Here is a 16,100-nt window from a genome sequence, read left to right on the forward strand (position 1 = left end):
TGTGTTGCTTCCTACAATAGGGAATGTAGCCACTATCATAGCTGTTGGTGTTATCTCACAGATTGTATGTAATATACCTTTAAGAGGCACACTTATGATATCATCACTGTATCATAACATGACAACAGTATTAAGGTCTCAGTCTCCATCTTGCTAAATCCTCGTGTGAAAGCTGCTGTGAAATGGAACTGTTCCATTCTTTTAGATTGTCCTTTCTACTTATGTTATTTAAAGAATGATACTGTAATTGCTGAGATTAACAGTAAAATACAGCTCAGAACTTGAGTTTTGTAACACTCATCTAGCACTCCTGAAAGCTATTCTGGATTGAGTTTTTTTTAACATACTTCAATCATTCAGGCATGTACTAATGTTTACTTAGTAGCTCCTTGGCAAGATTTTGATCAAATTCAGATTCCACTGAAGCACAGGAACTTGAAGGAAAACTTGAAAAAAATACAGTATTTCATTTAAGCAAGAGTGTAAAATGAGAAAGAACAGACTAGAGAGAAATGAAAAATGAGTCAAAGCTAAAACAAGTTGAGACAAAAGCAAACTGCTAGAGAGAAGGAAAGACTTAGAGAAGGAAGTGTTGTATGCGATGTGAAGAGAGCGAGGAGTGACAGGTAGAAATGCCAATCCCTTCAAATCTCAATTATTTACCACCAAGTTTCAATAAAAAAAACAAAATGACATCAGCGTCATGTTTATAAAGTAGGGAAAACATGTTCAAAAGAGTATGAAAGTGCACCAGAAATAGATACAGCAGTAAGCCTGGCTTCCTAAACATTTTCCCACCGTGACCATGTTTCAAGATTCGAGATTTGTTGTGAATCCTCCGTGAGATCTGAGAGAATGGGGACTAAAGGTAGTAGGAATCCCTAAATGAAGCACATCACAAGCTAAATGGAACACTGATATTGGAAAACAGAAAAGCTACCAATGTTGGAAACAAATAGAGTCATAGAGATGTACAGCACAGAAACACCCTTCCATCCAACTTATCCATGCCAACCAGCTATCCTAAATTAATACAGTCCCATTTGCCAGCATTTGGCCCATATCCTTCTAAACCCTATTCATGTACCATCCAGATGCCTTTCAAATGTTGTAATTGTACCAGCTGCCACCACTTCCTCTGGCAGCTCATTCCAAACACACACTAACCTCCACGTGAAAAAGTTGCCCCTTAGGTCCCTTTTAAATCTTTCCCCTCACCTTTAACCTATGCCCTCTACTTTTGGACTCCCCTAATCTGAGGAAAAGAACTTGACTCTTCATTTTATCCATGCCCCTCATGATTTTGCAAACTTCTGTAGGATCACCCTTCAGCCTCTGACCCTCTAGGAAAAATAGCCTCAGCCTATTCAACACCCTCTCCCCCCCATAGCTCCAACCATGGCAAGTAGCATGATCTCAACATCAAATAGAGTAAGATGAGGTCAGTGTGTCAGTGTGGGGAAGAGTGGAACAGGGGAGAGGAAGTGGGTGGAGAAGTGTGAGTGCGGGATGGAGGGCAGTGAGATGGAGGGAGGTAACTTTGACAGCAGATGCCTGAACAAGCAGGAGCACAGTTATAGTAACTTGATCAGTGCTCCAAAGCTGCCAATTGATGCCCAGGAGCACAGGATGCCAACAGTTTAGCTTGGGATCCACCTTGGGGTCATGACCCCTGCTTTGGGGAGCTCTGCCATACACCCTCGTTAGCCTGCACCAACATTCAATAAGATTATGGCTTAACTTCAACATCATCTCGCTCTTCCTGCCCTATTCCCATTTTTCTTAATTCCCTCAGCACTCAAAAAAAATCTATCAATCTTAGTCATGAATCGAGTCAACTGAGCTTTCATGGCTCTCAGTGGAGGTGAATCCCAAAGACATAGCACCTCGATCAAAGAAGTTGCTCCTCATTTCAAAAGGCATCCTCTTTTCCTCAGACATTTAAAGGAAACAACCTCTCAGTCACCCTCTCATATTCTCTATGCATTTTACATATTTTAATGAGACCACCTCTAATTGTTTTAAATTCCAGAGAATTTAGAACAAATTCAATCCCTCCTGAAATCACAGCTTTCCTCTCAAGGTTAAACATTTCCTTATTTACATAAGGAGTCCAACATTGTACATACTGCCCAGATCAGCTGCACAAAAGCCTAAAATAATTGTAGCAAGACTTTCTCATTCTTATGCAACGAAACTAACAAGCCATTCGATGTCCAACTGCTTGTGACTGTCTGTCTGATTCATTTAGAGGTATCTCCAAATCTCCCTGGATAGCAACCTGTCATACATAGCACCTTAGAAAAGTTCCTGTTTACATGTTTTCTCTATAAAAGTGAATAATTCCTCACTTCCACACTTCCATCTGCCACCTTCTTGCCCAATCACTGAAATTGGTCTCTATCATATTGTAGCTTTACTTTAGCACCTAGATTCCTGTCATCAGACTAGCATGAAGACAACAGAAACAGGAATAGGATATTCAGCTCCTCGAGACTGCTCATGGCTAATCAGACATTCCTCATATCCACTTTCCTGTGATCTCTTCATAATTCTTGATTTTTGGTCAAGAATCTATCGCAGCCTTAAATATACACAAGGACTCAGCCCCCATGTTCTGTGGCAAATATTTCCAGATACGCACACAACCCTCAGAGAAGAAATTCCTTCTTATCTGAGTCTTAAATTATTGCCCCTTTATTCTGATGCCCTCTGGTCCTAGACTCTCCCATCAGCTACCAAAGGCTATCAAATATGGCATTCTTCTAGTAATTCAATATGTAGCATGATCAACAGCATGTTGAGACTGTAATGTATAGATCTATCTGCACAAAAGTTTTGAATGCATCATTTCACTTGTTACAGTGCAGATGTTGTATTTCAGATATCACAATTTGCAGGACAGAAGTATGATGAAAAGGAAAATAATTTCCTCCATTGTTTTAGATTAGATTACTGACAGTGTGGAAACAGGCCCTTCAGCCAATCAAGTCCACATCGACCCTCCGAAGAGCAACCCACCCAGACCCATTCCCCTACATTTACCCGTTCACCTAACACTACAGGCAATTTAGCATGGCCAATTCACCTGACCTGCACATCTTTGGACTGTGGGAGGAAACCGGAGCACCCAAAGGAAACCCACGCAGACACAGGGAGAATGTGCAAACTCCACACAGACAGTTGACCAAGGAAGGAATTGAACCCGGGGTCTCTGGCACTGTGAGGCAGCAGTGCTAACCACTGTGCCGCCCCAAAGAAATCTAGTTTTTTGGTGGAACATACCTTTGGCTAATATCACCCTTCTGCACCCCGCCCCCATCCTCAGAAACCCCACCTGAGTCTTACCACTATATACCCACCATCCCCCTCCCCCCAGACCTCAAACCCTGTGGCTGAACTGTCCAGCCTCAGTAAAGATTAGATTAGATTAGATTACAGTGTGGAAACAGGCCCTTCGGCCCAACAAGTCCACACCGACCCGCCGAAGCGAAACCCACCCATATCCCTACATTTACCCCTTACCTAACACTACGGGCAATTTAGTATGGCCAATTCACCTGACCCTGCACATCTTTGGATGGTTGGAGGAAACTGGAGCACCCGGAGGAAACCCACGCAGACACGGGGAGAACGTGCAAACTCCACACAGTCAGTCGCCTGAGGCGGGAATTGAACCCGGGTCTCTGGCACTGTGAGGCAGCAATGCTAACCACTGTGCCACCGCGCCGCCCCCAAAGGGACCACGTTCGTACCCCTCCACCCCCATCTCAACAAATTCTATACGTGCCATGACATGGAGCTCTTCTTCTGCCATCTCAGTGCTTTCTTCTTTGATAAAGACACCCAACCACCCTCTGAGGACTCCTTTTTCCACCTCCAACCTTCTTCTTCCACTTGGACACCTCCTCCCAGCCTCTTTATTGCCTTAATTTCTCCTCTCCACACACCCCCAACTCTAACTTCAACCCCTCCAAATGTGCAGCACTCCACTCTCTCCACACCAATCCCTGTTTCATCATCAAACCCACTGACAAAGGCGGGGCGGGGGGTGGTAGTCTGGAGGATGGACCTCTGTGTCAGAGGCCGAACACCAGCTCTCCGACACCACATCCTACCTTCCCCTTGACCACAACCCACCCATGGCCCATCAGGCCAAATTCACTCACACTGTCTGTGACCTCATCGCCTCCAGTGATCTACCCTCCACTGCCTCCAACTTCAGTCCCCAAACCCTGCACTGCCCAGTTCTCCCTGCTCCCCAAGATCCACAAGCCCAACTACCCCAGCTGACGTATTGTCTCTGCATGTTCCTGGCCTCAGTTACTCCCATCTCGACTCCATTCTCTCCTCCTTGGTCCAGGCACTTCCCACTTCCATCCAGGACACAAACCACTCCCTCCACCTTTTTAGAAACTTCTAGTTCGATGGACCCCCAGCATTTCATCATCATTATGGACGTGCAGTCCCTATACACATCCATACCCCATAATGACAGCCTGCAGGCCCTCAGTTTCTTCCCCTCCTATAGGGCCATCCAGTCTCTCTCCACTAATATCCTCCTGCACTTCGCCGAACTAGTCCTCATTCTCAATAACTTTTTCCTTCAACTCTTCCCATTTCCTCCAAATGCAGAGAGTGGCCCTGGGTCCTAGCTACGCCTGCCTCTTCGTCAGCCACGTCAAACAGTTCCTCTTCAGTCTTCACACAAGTATTGTTCCCCAACTCTTCCACCATTACATCAATCACGGCTTCGGCGCTGCATCTCGCAGCCAGGCTGAACTGCAGCAATTCATTGATTTCATCAACAAATTCCACTCAGCCCTCAAATTCACTTGCTCTACCTCAGAAACATCCCTCCCCTTTCTTAGCATCTCCGTTTTCATCTCCAGCAACAGTTTACAGACTGATGTTACTATAAACCCACAGACTCCCATAACAACCTGGACTATACCTCCTCCCACCACATATTCTGTAAAATCTCCAGATATTTTCCCAATTCCTCTGTTTCCGTCACATCTGCTCTGACATTAAAGATTTTCCACTCCCAAGCTTCCCAGATGTCCACCTATTCTATTTTTCCCCCTCTTATCCACCTCACCACCTTCATTCCCTGCTCCATTGCTCCCTCCAAACATAAAGACAGGGTGCCCCTCATCCTCACCTTTCCACTTCTGGTCTCCACAGCCAATGCATCATCCTCAAACACTTCTCCCAACACCAACTAGACCCCACCACCCAGAACATCTTCCCTTCCCCATCACACTTTGGTTCATGTCACTCTCCCCACCAACTCTCTCAGTACCTTCCCATATCCATAAAAGATGCAAAACCTGCTGGCACACCACCCCCGTCACCTCCATCCAGGGCCCCAAACTGTCCTTCAATCTCTCCTGCAACCTAGTTTACTGCATCAGATGCTCCAAATGTGATCACATCAGTGAGAAGAAACAAACTTAGGGAATGTTTCACCAAGCATCCCAGCCAGGCCCAGCCTGATTTCCCAGTCATCGCCCATTTCAATTCCCCCTCCAACTCCCTCTCAGACATGTCCATCCTCGGCCTCCTCCATTGCTACAATGAATCAGACTGCAAATTGGAAGAACATCACCTTATCTTCTGCCTGGCCAGCCTACAGCCTACAGGACTCAACATAGAATTCTCCAATTTCAATAACCTTCCCACCCATTCCCTGACTCTTCCCAACCCCGCCTCCTCTCTTCCATTCCACCCACCGACCCCTTCCTTCCAGTTACCAACTGGATTAATTCCTCCCATCGACCAACCAGGTCGTACCCACCACCTGTGTTCACCTCTCATTACCTCACCATTCTGCCCCTCTCCCTACCCAAAACCCTCCCTATCTGCAGCTCCTCCTACCTCCACTCCTGAAGAAGGGTTATATCCAAAATGTCAACTTCTCAAACTCATGACGCTGCCTGACATGTTGTGTTCTTCCAGCCTGCTTGTCTACAAAAATACACAAGGCATTCAGAGATTCCCCATGACATAATTCACAGTACATTGCTAGTTACTCTGTTTTAGCAGGACAACACGTCATGCCACAAAACATACAACTGCTACAAGAATCATTTTCTGATGAGTTGGATCAGTGTTCCAGTTCCTTTTAAGATCCACAAAATCTAGTAAACTCAGCATTTAGCCAAGTAGTATTTAATTGCCACTTTATAAGGGATTGGAATATGCCTGAATTTTTGTTTATTCAGAGTGCATCCAGCAAAGAGTGTTTCAAATGACAAAGAAAAACAATGACACGCATTCTCAGCATAGAAAACCTCTGCCTCTGGCTCACGCCATCTCTTACCTGGAAATGCTTTCATTAGGTGCCTGAAATCAGAAAAACAAAGAACGTACAATAGCAAATTAAGGAGTGGCAGGATAATCTGTTCAATCAGAGCTTTGAAAGAGAGTGCAGCAGCAAATGTATCCATTTGTCAAGTTGCTGTTTTATTTTAGACTGTAGTGTCTGCCTTTTTATATATATATAGCTTAAATAGTTTGATCTCGCTCATACATCAGCTACTAATACAAAATGTAAACAGATATAGAGAATGCTGGAATCGACTCACTCTGGTCTTATAACCTGATTCTGCACACACTTTTTTTTTGCTGCTCTCAATTCTGTTAGAACCAAAATAACAATGGAATAAATAACCTGAAAGATTCAAACCAATCAGCAAAACCATACAGAGCTCCCTTTAAAAACAAAACAAAAATCAGAAATTGCTGGAAGAACTCCACAGGCCTGGCAGCATCTTTGGAGAGACACTGCACCTGAAACTGTAACTCTTTGTTCTCCAAAAATGCTGCCAGAGTTCTTCCAGCAGTTTCTGGTTTTGTTTGATTTACACCATCTGCAGTCCTTTGTTCTTTTGCTTGGATCTTTCTTTACACTGTCTAGTATGAATGTTATGGCATTTCTATACCAAATCCGAAACACTGCAAGGTCAGCACGTTTCCCTCCCCAGAGGTGTTAGAATCCCTACAGTGTGGAAACAGGCCCTTTGGCCCAACAAGTCCACACCAACACTCCAAACAGTAAACCACCCAGACCCATTCCCCTAGCCTACATTTTACCCTTGACTAATACACCTAACCTACACATGCCTGAACACTATTAGCAATTTAGCATAGCCAATTTACCCAACCTGCACATCTTTGGATTGTGGGAGGAAACCAGAGCACCGGGAGGAAACAACACACAGATAAGGGGAGAATGTGCAAACTCCACACAGACAGTCACCCGAGGCTGGAATCGAACCCGGGTCCCTGGTGCTGTGAGGCAGCAGTGCTAACCACTGAGCCACCATGCCACCCTGGGGCAGCTGTCAAAAAAGTGCAAATAATCAGTGGGATGACACTGCCAAGATGCTTACCCCTTTACCACTTCTGCAGCAATGAATGTCTGAGTGGGAAGGTGACCTTCCTGAACCACCATCAATGAAGACTTTTAAATGGTCAATTACTGACCATTTATTGGCCTCAACCCACCCTTCCCAGCAAGAGAGAAATGTGGTTACCTTACCTACAGGAAAATCAGAGAGGCCTGTCTGCCCACTTGGTGATAATGCCTCCATTTGCCCCAACCCAGAGGCAATCCGGAGCATGAATGAGAGCAGGTGAGTGGTAACTGAAGGCAGCAACCCACCCTTGCCTCCAGCCCCCATAAACTCCACCTGAAATGAGCAACATCTCCCCCAACAAAACATCCACCTTCTTTCTTGTATACTTTATAACTGCTCAGCACTTCAGTTCCCTGAGGCTTCCTGCCTCTGATTGGCTGGCAGCCACTGACTGGGCTGGACTTCAGATCAACGCACGTGAAAGGCCGAGAAGCCCACCTGTCAGCTGTCTTGCTGATTGGGGTTTGGGTAAAGGTGTTAGTCACTCCTGAAGATACCCACATCCACACTTAGCAGAAATCTTGGCCTGGACGTGAATGAATCTGGAATGCAGTAGCTCGGGGATATTTTGGTAAAACAGCACATAAATCTTGCATATACTCGGTCCAGACTGAATATTCAACATTGTTAAAACATAAAAAAAGACTGAATGCACAACTAAATGAAATGACATTCAAATAAAGTTTTTGCAATTAATGTGACATTTTAAGCAAAGAATTCAAACAAAGGTTTATTCCAGAAGTGATTTAGAATGGTACATACCTTTTTTTTTGCTGGGAACCTGGAATATTTATGTTTTTCTGAATACTCAGCTCTTTTCAAAAATATTTTTTTGTTTGTTCACAAGGGTATATAGAGTTTATAGCGAGGTCAGCATTTATTGCCCAACCTGAAGGTGCTTGAGTGCCAAGAGAACATACCCTCCGTGGAATCAACAAGCTACTCACAAAAAGTGGTTCTTTTAAGATTTATACATTTGCAGCCCTCTAGCAAATTTAAAGGAATCATGCAGAACAACAAATTGGTTGCCCACAGCGAAGTGGTATTAGAGGGAACATTGTCTTTTTTTAAAACATCGTTAGATGCCACTAAGCAAACGTCAGTGCCTCAACCATTTATGTGGTTTAAGACGAAAAGATCCTTCCCATCCTTATCAACAGGAGTGCTAATCTTCTCTCACAAAACTTCCTTACCTGAGAAGGTTGTACTGTACCTTGCATGGCTGCATGGTAATAGCGGTCCCACAATAACAGAGAATTCCAGGATATTGTCCAGTGATGATGAAGATCAGGTAATATACATAAAACCAAACATGGTATCTGATTCAGAGAGAATCCTTGAGCCCTTATTGGTCAAAATCGCTGTTTTTGAAGGTCCTGGGTTCCTGTGAAAGGTGATAGGATACAGATTGTTACCTCTGTCTTTCTCTGTCTCTCTAGATGTTGCCAGACCAGCTGAATGTTTCCAGCATTTTCCCTTTTTATTTTGCATTTCCAGCCTCTGGAGTATTTTCCTCCAGTATTGAGTCCCCGTATTCCATGCTCTAGAGAGGATAACTAACTGCCACAGTGGAGAGGAGGAAGTATAAATCCAAAAACACCAGAGTTAAACAAGCAAACATGCTGGATTATCACAAGGTTCATGAATGTTACCTTATTGGCAAGTGATGATTATCCCTTAGACTCCGAGCTAGGGACTTGTGGGTGACAGTGATGCTCTGAGAAGTCACCATCATAACCTAAGAATTAGGAGTAAGACCAGACCATCACATTTTTCTGGCCTGCACTTTTACATAGAGAGTAGTTTGTATGTGGAATGACTTCCAGAGGGAGTTGTGGATGCAGATGCAGTTACAACATTTAAAAGACATTTGGAATAAATACATGAATAAGAAAGGTTTGGAGGGATGTGGGCCATGTGCAAGCAGGTGGGAGTAGTTTAGTTTAGGATTATGTTCAATGTGGACTAACTGGACTGAAGGGTGTATGACTCTATGACTGTTCTCTACTGTCCTCTCTACCCCTATATCATCTGACTCCTTTGTCAGTCAGAAATCTAACTCAGCTTTAAAAATATTCAAGGACCAGTGCTTTGTAGGGAAAACAATTCCACAGTCTAATGACCCCCAGACAGAAAACACATATCCTCATCTCCTTCTTAACTGGGAGACTAATCCAGTTGACATCACTTACTTGAGGAACCACTGTAACAGTAATTCTGGGACTACTGTCATTGCCCTGTGATAACGACAACCAACTTCCTTTACGGCACTTCAGAATGTAGCCACTGAAAATCTTCCCCACTAACCCATGTTATTCTCCTGTTTTTACAGAGTTACTTGACACCCTTTAATGCTCAGGCCTGATTGGTCCTTTGTCAGGGCTCGCTGGGCTCCATTGCCACCTATTTGCTCACTCCTTCACCACCTCACTACTCCAACCTCCATTCCACCCGTGAATCCCTGTCATCCAGGTAAATACCAGTGTCTTAGAAACATCAGTTCTGAAAAAGGATTATTGAACTCGTAACTTTAAACTTGTTTCTCTCTCCACAGATGCTCCAGACCTGCTGAGTTTCTCCAGCACTTTCTGTTTTTGTTTTGGAATTCCAGCATTCGCAATTTTTTGTTTTGTTTTATTTTAGTATTTCTTTTTAAAATTTCTTTTTGCCACATAGTGTTTTCTGTATATTTCAAATTGATAGCCTACTATCACCCTATGTTAGTTTTGAAGCATACATATGCATTTGTGTCTAAGAAAATATTGAGGGTATCAGATACTTAGACAAACACTAGCAAACACCTATCATAGATCATTAAAAATAATCTGACTACATCACAGGATTAAAGAATGGGAGTAAATGACAAAAACACAAGACATATTGAAAGAGTACTTGCATAAAACTTGCACATAAAACATGATCATGTTTGCTGCATTTTCCTATTTCTTTTCGATATAATTCATGAGATGAAAACAGCTGTTTGTTTTGTGTGCAGTAGTATCCACGTGGTAGGTAGAAGGCACATAGAAAGCTGTTTTACTTTCAAACGTTTAATTCAAATGGAAGGAGATTCCAAATCATATTGATAGTGTTTACATTTGCCATTGTTCATTGGTTTTAGCGAATCTGAAAACATATCAATCTTGCAAATTATCTGAGATTTTGAGAAGGTTTGTAGCTCAAATTGAGGTTCTGAATGCAGGTTGCTCGCTAAGCTGGAAGGTTCATTTTCAGACATTTCGTCACCATACTAGGTAATATCTTCAGTGAGTCTCCAGATGAAGCACTGGTGGTATAGCCTGCTTTCTATTTATGTGCTTGGGTTTCTTTGGGTGAACCCAAGGAAATAGAAAGCGGACGAAACATCTGAAAACGACCTTCCCACTCACTGAGTTACTCTGTGTCCAGTACCTGTGAGATACTAAGGTAAAGATATTCCATATTATTTATGCAATTCCTTCCTTTACTGTTTTGGCAGATACATTAACCGGTCTCTGGTAAAATAATGCAGGAAGGAATTTCATTCGAGGCCATGGAGACCTTTACTTCTAGTACCTCACTGCGTGATTTCCAAGACTATTATTTGTAAACATAATTGTGGATTTACTAAAGCTCTTTAAAAGTGGAAAAGGCAAAGATTTGGTGCTGATGCCTCTATGATTTATTAAATTGCCATATCATAGTTTACAAGTTAATAGTGCAGAGTGAACAGAAGTTCTGTGAATTTCCTTTTTAATTGAAGAAAGCTTGCAGAAGTCTAGTGAGGCTTTTAAACCACTGCAAATGAACATATTCTGCTTTCCATGTATGTCAAAGCTGTCATGTGGTAATGCCGACTATGCATTTCCTGTCAACATTTTCCGTTATAAATTCTTATGTCCTTATTTGTAATGGAAAGTGCCTATGTAAACGTGTCACGCAATAATTACATTCCCCCTTCCACACTAATGAAGGCATGGCGGGGGTGGGGGTGAAGAGTATAATTACAAGATGTAGAGATGCAAATTACATTACGAACAAGAGAATATGAATTTACAATTGATCTATAAAATGTTGTGTGTTATAAATGGAATTGAGTTGAGCTTGCAAACGCAGCCAATGACCAATGTTTTCTAAACCTACTTTATTTGAAGGCTACGTGTGATCTTAATTCCTCCGTGCAACACCAGAAGAGATGGATTGGTATATTTCTTGAAGATATCTGGAGAGGCAGTCGAAAGAAAAATCTTTGGGAGAATCTTCCAATTGTGAGAAAAAAAAACTGCAGAATGATACAGAATTTCCTTGCAAAGAAATTTCCCCAACACTGGAAAGAATAATAATGAAATATTTGTTGTCTCTAGCTATTTCTCTTGCTCGCTCTCTCTCCCCCACTTAGATACAGAATTACCTCACAAAGGAATTCCATTATTCTCTCGAGAATAGTGGTAGTTTTTTTATATATTTTATCTCTCAGTCTCTCTCTCTCTCTTCCACTCACTGATACAGCATTTCCTCACAAAAATGCTCCTGAATGCTCCAGAGAATGTGACTGACTATTTTTTATTGTCTGTCTATCTCTGATCCAGAATTTTCTCATGGAAAAATCCTTTATGTATAGATCCTGGTTATAGCATTTTTAAAGTTGTTCCTCTTGTTTTTTTTTATCTAGTTCTTTGACTGTGTTCCTCTTTTCCTGTCTTTCTCACTCGCTAACTCAGTCCCTCTCACTCTGAATGTCTTTGTCTCTTACTCTCTCTCTGCCTTAGTTTCTGTCTCTCCTGTTCTGTGTATGTCTTTCTCTCTTTGTCTCTTAATCTCTCTTTGTCACAGTCTCTTTCTTTCTATCTCAATCTCTGTGTGTCTTTGTTTCTGACTTTCTCACCTCTCTGTTTTCCTGTCTGTCTTTTTGTCCCAGGCTCTCCCCCACTTTAAGTTTCTCTCTTACCTCTGTTTCTTTATCAATCTATCCTTCCTTTTGCCACAGTTACACTGGCTCTCTCTTGCTGTCTGTCTCTCCTTATCTTTCAGTCTCTCCTGCTCTCACTGTTTCAGTCTTTCCCTTTCTCTCAGTCTCGCCCTTCACCACTTCCCCCAACCCCCTTCCTCTCTCTCCCTCCCTCTCTCACTCACACACACAGTCTCGTTTTCTCTGTATCTCCCATTCTCTGTCTCTATAAATTGTGTGTGACACTTCAACGTCATCTAGAGTATTGAAACAGAGATCTTACAAATGGCAGCAAGGTAAATAGAACAATGTGAACATGACTGAGAGCAGACCGGGCTTGAATCAGGACTTTGTCTGGATCTGAGGGTCATGGCCGTCAGTTGGACTTGTGTTTTAAAGAGAAGGTATGTTTTGCAATGTAGGGTTACAGAAATATAAGCAACGTGAAAACAATTTACTCAAATACCGAAAACACGGACAAGTAAAATAGAGTAACCAAAATCCTGATAGATGGGGAAAAAGTCAGTGAAGTAGTTTAAAAGAAAATCGGGAGAGAATCAGAACGAACAGTTCAAGGTCAGTGCAAACGGTTGGTAGTTAGAGAACTGAAATAAATTTTATCAGTTTGGAAGATAAACAAAAGTTAAGCTCGCAGCATTCGGAAAGAAAAAAACAAAGGCCATGAAGAGAGTTTCAGCAGAAAAGAAACCATATTTATCTTGAAAGTTCACCCCTCAGACAAATCTAAGGATCTTAACTGCATGAGTCAACAGATGCAGATACAAGGGCAATCCTAGGGGCATCTCAAAGCTTTTAGACAACAGTTAATATAATGATTTACATTGAGTTCATTGTTTCGTTACAACGTGTCAAGCAATGAGACTGTAAAGTATATATGAGCATAACTGAAGACAAAGCTTTTACTATCTTGTAACAATATAACATATGGTCTGTGCCAGAATTATTTAATTTTTAAATTTGAAATAGGGAAATGGATAAATATTTATTACAATGTGTCAATTTGTAATTTGAGTTCATTTGTACAATTTCAACAGGCAAAAATAGGAGTGATCAAAACTGCCAATTGCACTAAATGTGGACACCTTCCAATGTTATTTAGAATCAAACAAATCACATGATTTGAGTTTTGATCGAAGTATCAGTTTTTTGCACAAATTGCACTATAAGTAAATGTCACATATGTCATTGAATGGATTTCCTCACATTTTATTGAATCCACCTACTTGTTTTTTTTCTGATTAATTTAAATAGTGAAGGCTGGAAATATTCCAAAGCATCTTCCAAAGAAGAGTTATATCAGACTTGAAAATGTTAACTCTGTTTTCCTCTAAACAGAATAATGCCAGACCTGCTGAGTTTCTCCAGCACTTTCTGTTTATATTTCTCACTATCCAGACCCCTTGTGATTTTGAGCACCCCATGTCAGATTCCCAATCAGTATTAGTGATAATTTTGTCAAGGGGGCATTGTGGCCCTTTCATTGGTGACCGTAAAACGTAGGAACAGAAGTGGGCCACTCGGCCCATTGAGTTTGCTGCGCTATTCAATGAGATCATGGCTAATCTGATTTTCAATTCTGCCTTGACTGTTAGTTCTCTTAGTGATTAAAAAAAATCTATCTCAGCCTTGAATATAATTAATGACACAAAAGTCCTCTGCGGTAAATAATTCAACAGTTTCACAAACCTGTGACAGAAGAAATTCCCCCCCCAATCTCTGTCATGACCTTCACCTGATTCTGAGATCACCTCTGAGTCTCTCCCACAAGAGGAAACTACCCTCCCAGCACATGCTGTGGTGTGTGATTCTCCACTTGAAGTGTACCTTGTGAGGTTTGTGCACGATTGCTGCTGCCCCCCCCGCCCCATCATGGTTGTGCTGGGCGCTGATGCACTGAGCTGTCACTGGGGAGCTGTCAGTGAGCACACACCAGGAGCCGCAGTGACACTCTCCCGCACAACCCAACCTGACTGCAGCCTCCAAAATCCCCGCCCCCTGCTGGGGCGGCCTGGTCCGTTGATTGGCTGGTGACGTCAGCGCGTCGGGCGCGAGGGCGGGCCGGCGCGGCGGCGATTGGCCGACAGCGCTGTCGATCGGGGTGGGGAAGGGGGAGGCGGGGTCTGACTGACAGTTTCGGTTGAGAGTGCGAACGGCTTTGAGTTGACGGCGGCGGTGACGGGCCTGAGGCACCGACACAGACCGGGACGACGGGAGTTGGGAGGGCCGCTCCTCCCGCTATGCCGGCCGCGCCTCAGGGGAAGGTGCCGGTGGCCTCCGCGGCGCAAACCTCCTCGGTTTGTCCGTGAGGCCGGGCGGAGCTGAGCTGTCGTTCACCCCCAACCCTCCCCCTCCCCCAGGGGGCGGTGAGGAGGAGGGCGGCGGCGGCGGGGGAGTTCGCGGGCCTCCCGGGGGGAGGGCAAAGGGAAAGCGGGGGCTATTTACATGGGCTGCCGGCGGCTGAGGTGAATCAGCCCCGGGGGGGGGGGGGAAACAGACCCCATCATTAACCCCCCCCCCCCCCCCCCGGTGGAAGAAGGGTCCTCCCTAAGTCGGTGTCTTCACCCTCTCCCCCCACCCCGGCAACCTCCCTGTCTCCTTCCGGCAGACGGTGCGGATCCTCCTTCACTCGGCTTCATAATTCAAGGCCAAGAGGACGGGGGTGTTTCCTGCGGCTGTTGTTGACCAGGTCAGTGTGTGCCCCTGTCTCCCCCCCCCCCCCCCCCCCCCCATCTCCCTCCCTCTCTCTCTCTCTGTCAGGCCTGGGAACTGCTTTAACTTAAGGGCAGTGTCTGTCTCTCTCTCTCTTTCTCTCTTTCACTCCTCCTCCTCGACATCTCTCATTCTTTCACTTCCACATTCCCTCCTGCCAGAGTCTGAATAAATGGCGTCTCCAAGTGAAAGAGGGGGAATGAAAAGAAAATCACCATCTCTGCTTCACTGCAGAGGCGTGTGGGAGAAGAGAGAAGAAACCAACTTTTTGCAAGCTCTATAATAGCTAAAATGTACCATTATTAAGTGATTTAAAAGATTGGGATGTTTTGTCTCTTCATGAAGATGTTTGCATTTTTGAAAAAAAATTGTCACTATTACTTTCTCTTTGTTAGGCTCAGATTGTGATGTGCTGTTACTCTTGAATCAGCCTTAAAAAATGTTTTCATTTTCATTTCTGGCAGTTTTTTTTATCTTCTACGTCTCTCTCTCTCTCTCTTTCTTTTGTGCTCACTGTCTGCAAGCTGTCTGCCCTCTCTTTTCAAAGCTTCTCCTCTTTCATTCACCCCTGTTCTGTAGTTCTTTCTCTTTTGTTCCTATTCTGCTCTTTCCCTCTCTCTATTCAGGCTTTCCTTTTTATTTTCCTGAATAACATTGAGAATTTTTGGGATGGGGGAGGGCTTGTACTTAAATTGCTGCGGAAACTCTAGAAAAAGCTCTCCTACATTCATTTAAAGCAGATGGGGTCCAGACGAGAGAGAGATTGTCAATTATTTGCATGTATATTGGCTGTTATTTGAATGTTTTAAGTATGTTACCTGTTGACAAAGATGATTTTTGTCTCAATTTAATAACTATCAAAATTTAGTTGTAATACATAGCCAAAAATCTTGACCCTGGTTGTCTAGCCACAGATGTCACTTATTCTTGCGACTGAAGCAAGGAACTAAGACATAACGCAAATGCATGGATATTTGTAGGGATGACAAGCACCCTGTTATTTGAATTGAGGTTCTTTT

The 16,100-nt window shown here is 43.5% G+C and overlaps 1 protein-coding gene, 2 long non-coding RNA genes and 1 pseudogene across 6 annotated transcripts in view; 2 read left to right on the forward strand and 2 right to left on the reverse strand.

Annotated features, from left to right (window-relative positions):
- LOC148138651 (uncharacterized) overlaps positions 1–14,271 on the reverse strand; it is a 42,367-nt gene extending 28,096 nt beyond the window's left edge. For 2 of the 3 annotated variants that reach the window (XR_015753740.1, XR_015753741.1), the window contains exons 1-2: positions 14,197–14,271; positions 8,618–8,808 (exon numbers count right to left, since the gene is read on the reverse strand). This is a non-coding gene — a long non-coding RNA (uncharacterized LOC148138651). Of the gene's footprint in view, positions 1–6,325; positions 6,427–8,617; positions 8,809–14,196 lie in introns of those variants that run through there. The other variant, XR_015753742.1, reaches the window with a different exon arrangement.
- Positions 202–13,590, forward strand: LOC148138652 (uncharacterized). The gene is made up of 3 exons (XR_015753739.1): positions 202–360; positions 9,757–9,896; positions 11,558–13,590. It is a non-coding gene; the product is annotated as an uncharacterized LOC148138652 (long non-coding RNA).
- Positions 8,491–8,609, reverse strand: LOC122541142 (U6atac minor spliceosomal RNA; annotated as a pseudogene).
- Positions 14,272–14,887: 616 nt separating the features above from the next.
- The window catches only part of znf710a (zinc finger protein 710a), a 35,734-nt gene continuing 34,521 nt past the window's right edge, over positions 14,888–16,100 (forward strand). Inside the window, exon 1 of one of the 2 annotated variants that reach the window (XM_087981191.1) lies at positions 14,888–15,058. The gene's annotated coding sequence lies outside the window, so the exon portion shown is untranslated. The remainder of the gene's footprint in view (positions 15,059–16,100) is intronic. The other variant, XM_087981190.1, reaches the window with a different exon arrangement.

Source organism: Chiloscyllium plagiosum, unplaced genomic scaffold (genome assembly GCF_037043375.1).
Source record: "Chiloscyllium plagiosum isolate Xiang-an unplaced genomic scaffold, Cpla_swu_hap1 HiC_scaffold_39, whole genome shotgun sequence".
NCBI classification, from domain to species: domain Eukaryota; kingdom Metazoa; phylum Chordata; class Chondrichthyes; order Orectolobiformes; family Hemiscylliidae; genus Chiloscyllium; species Chiloscyllium plagiosum.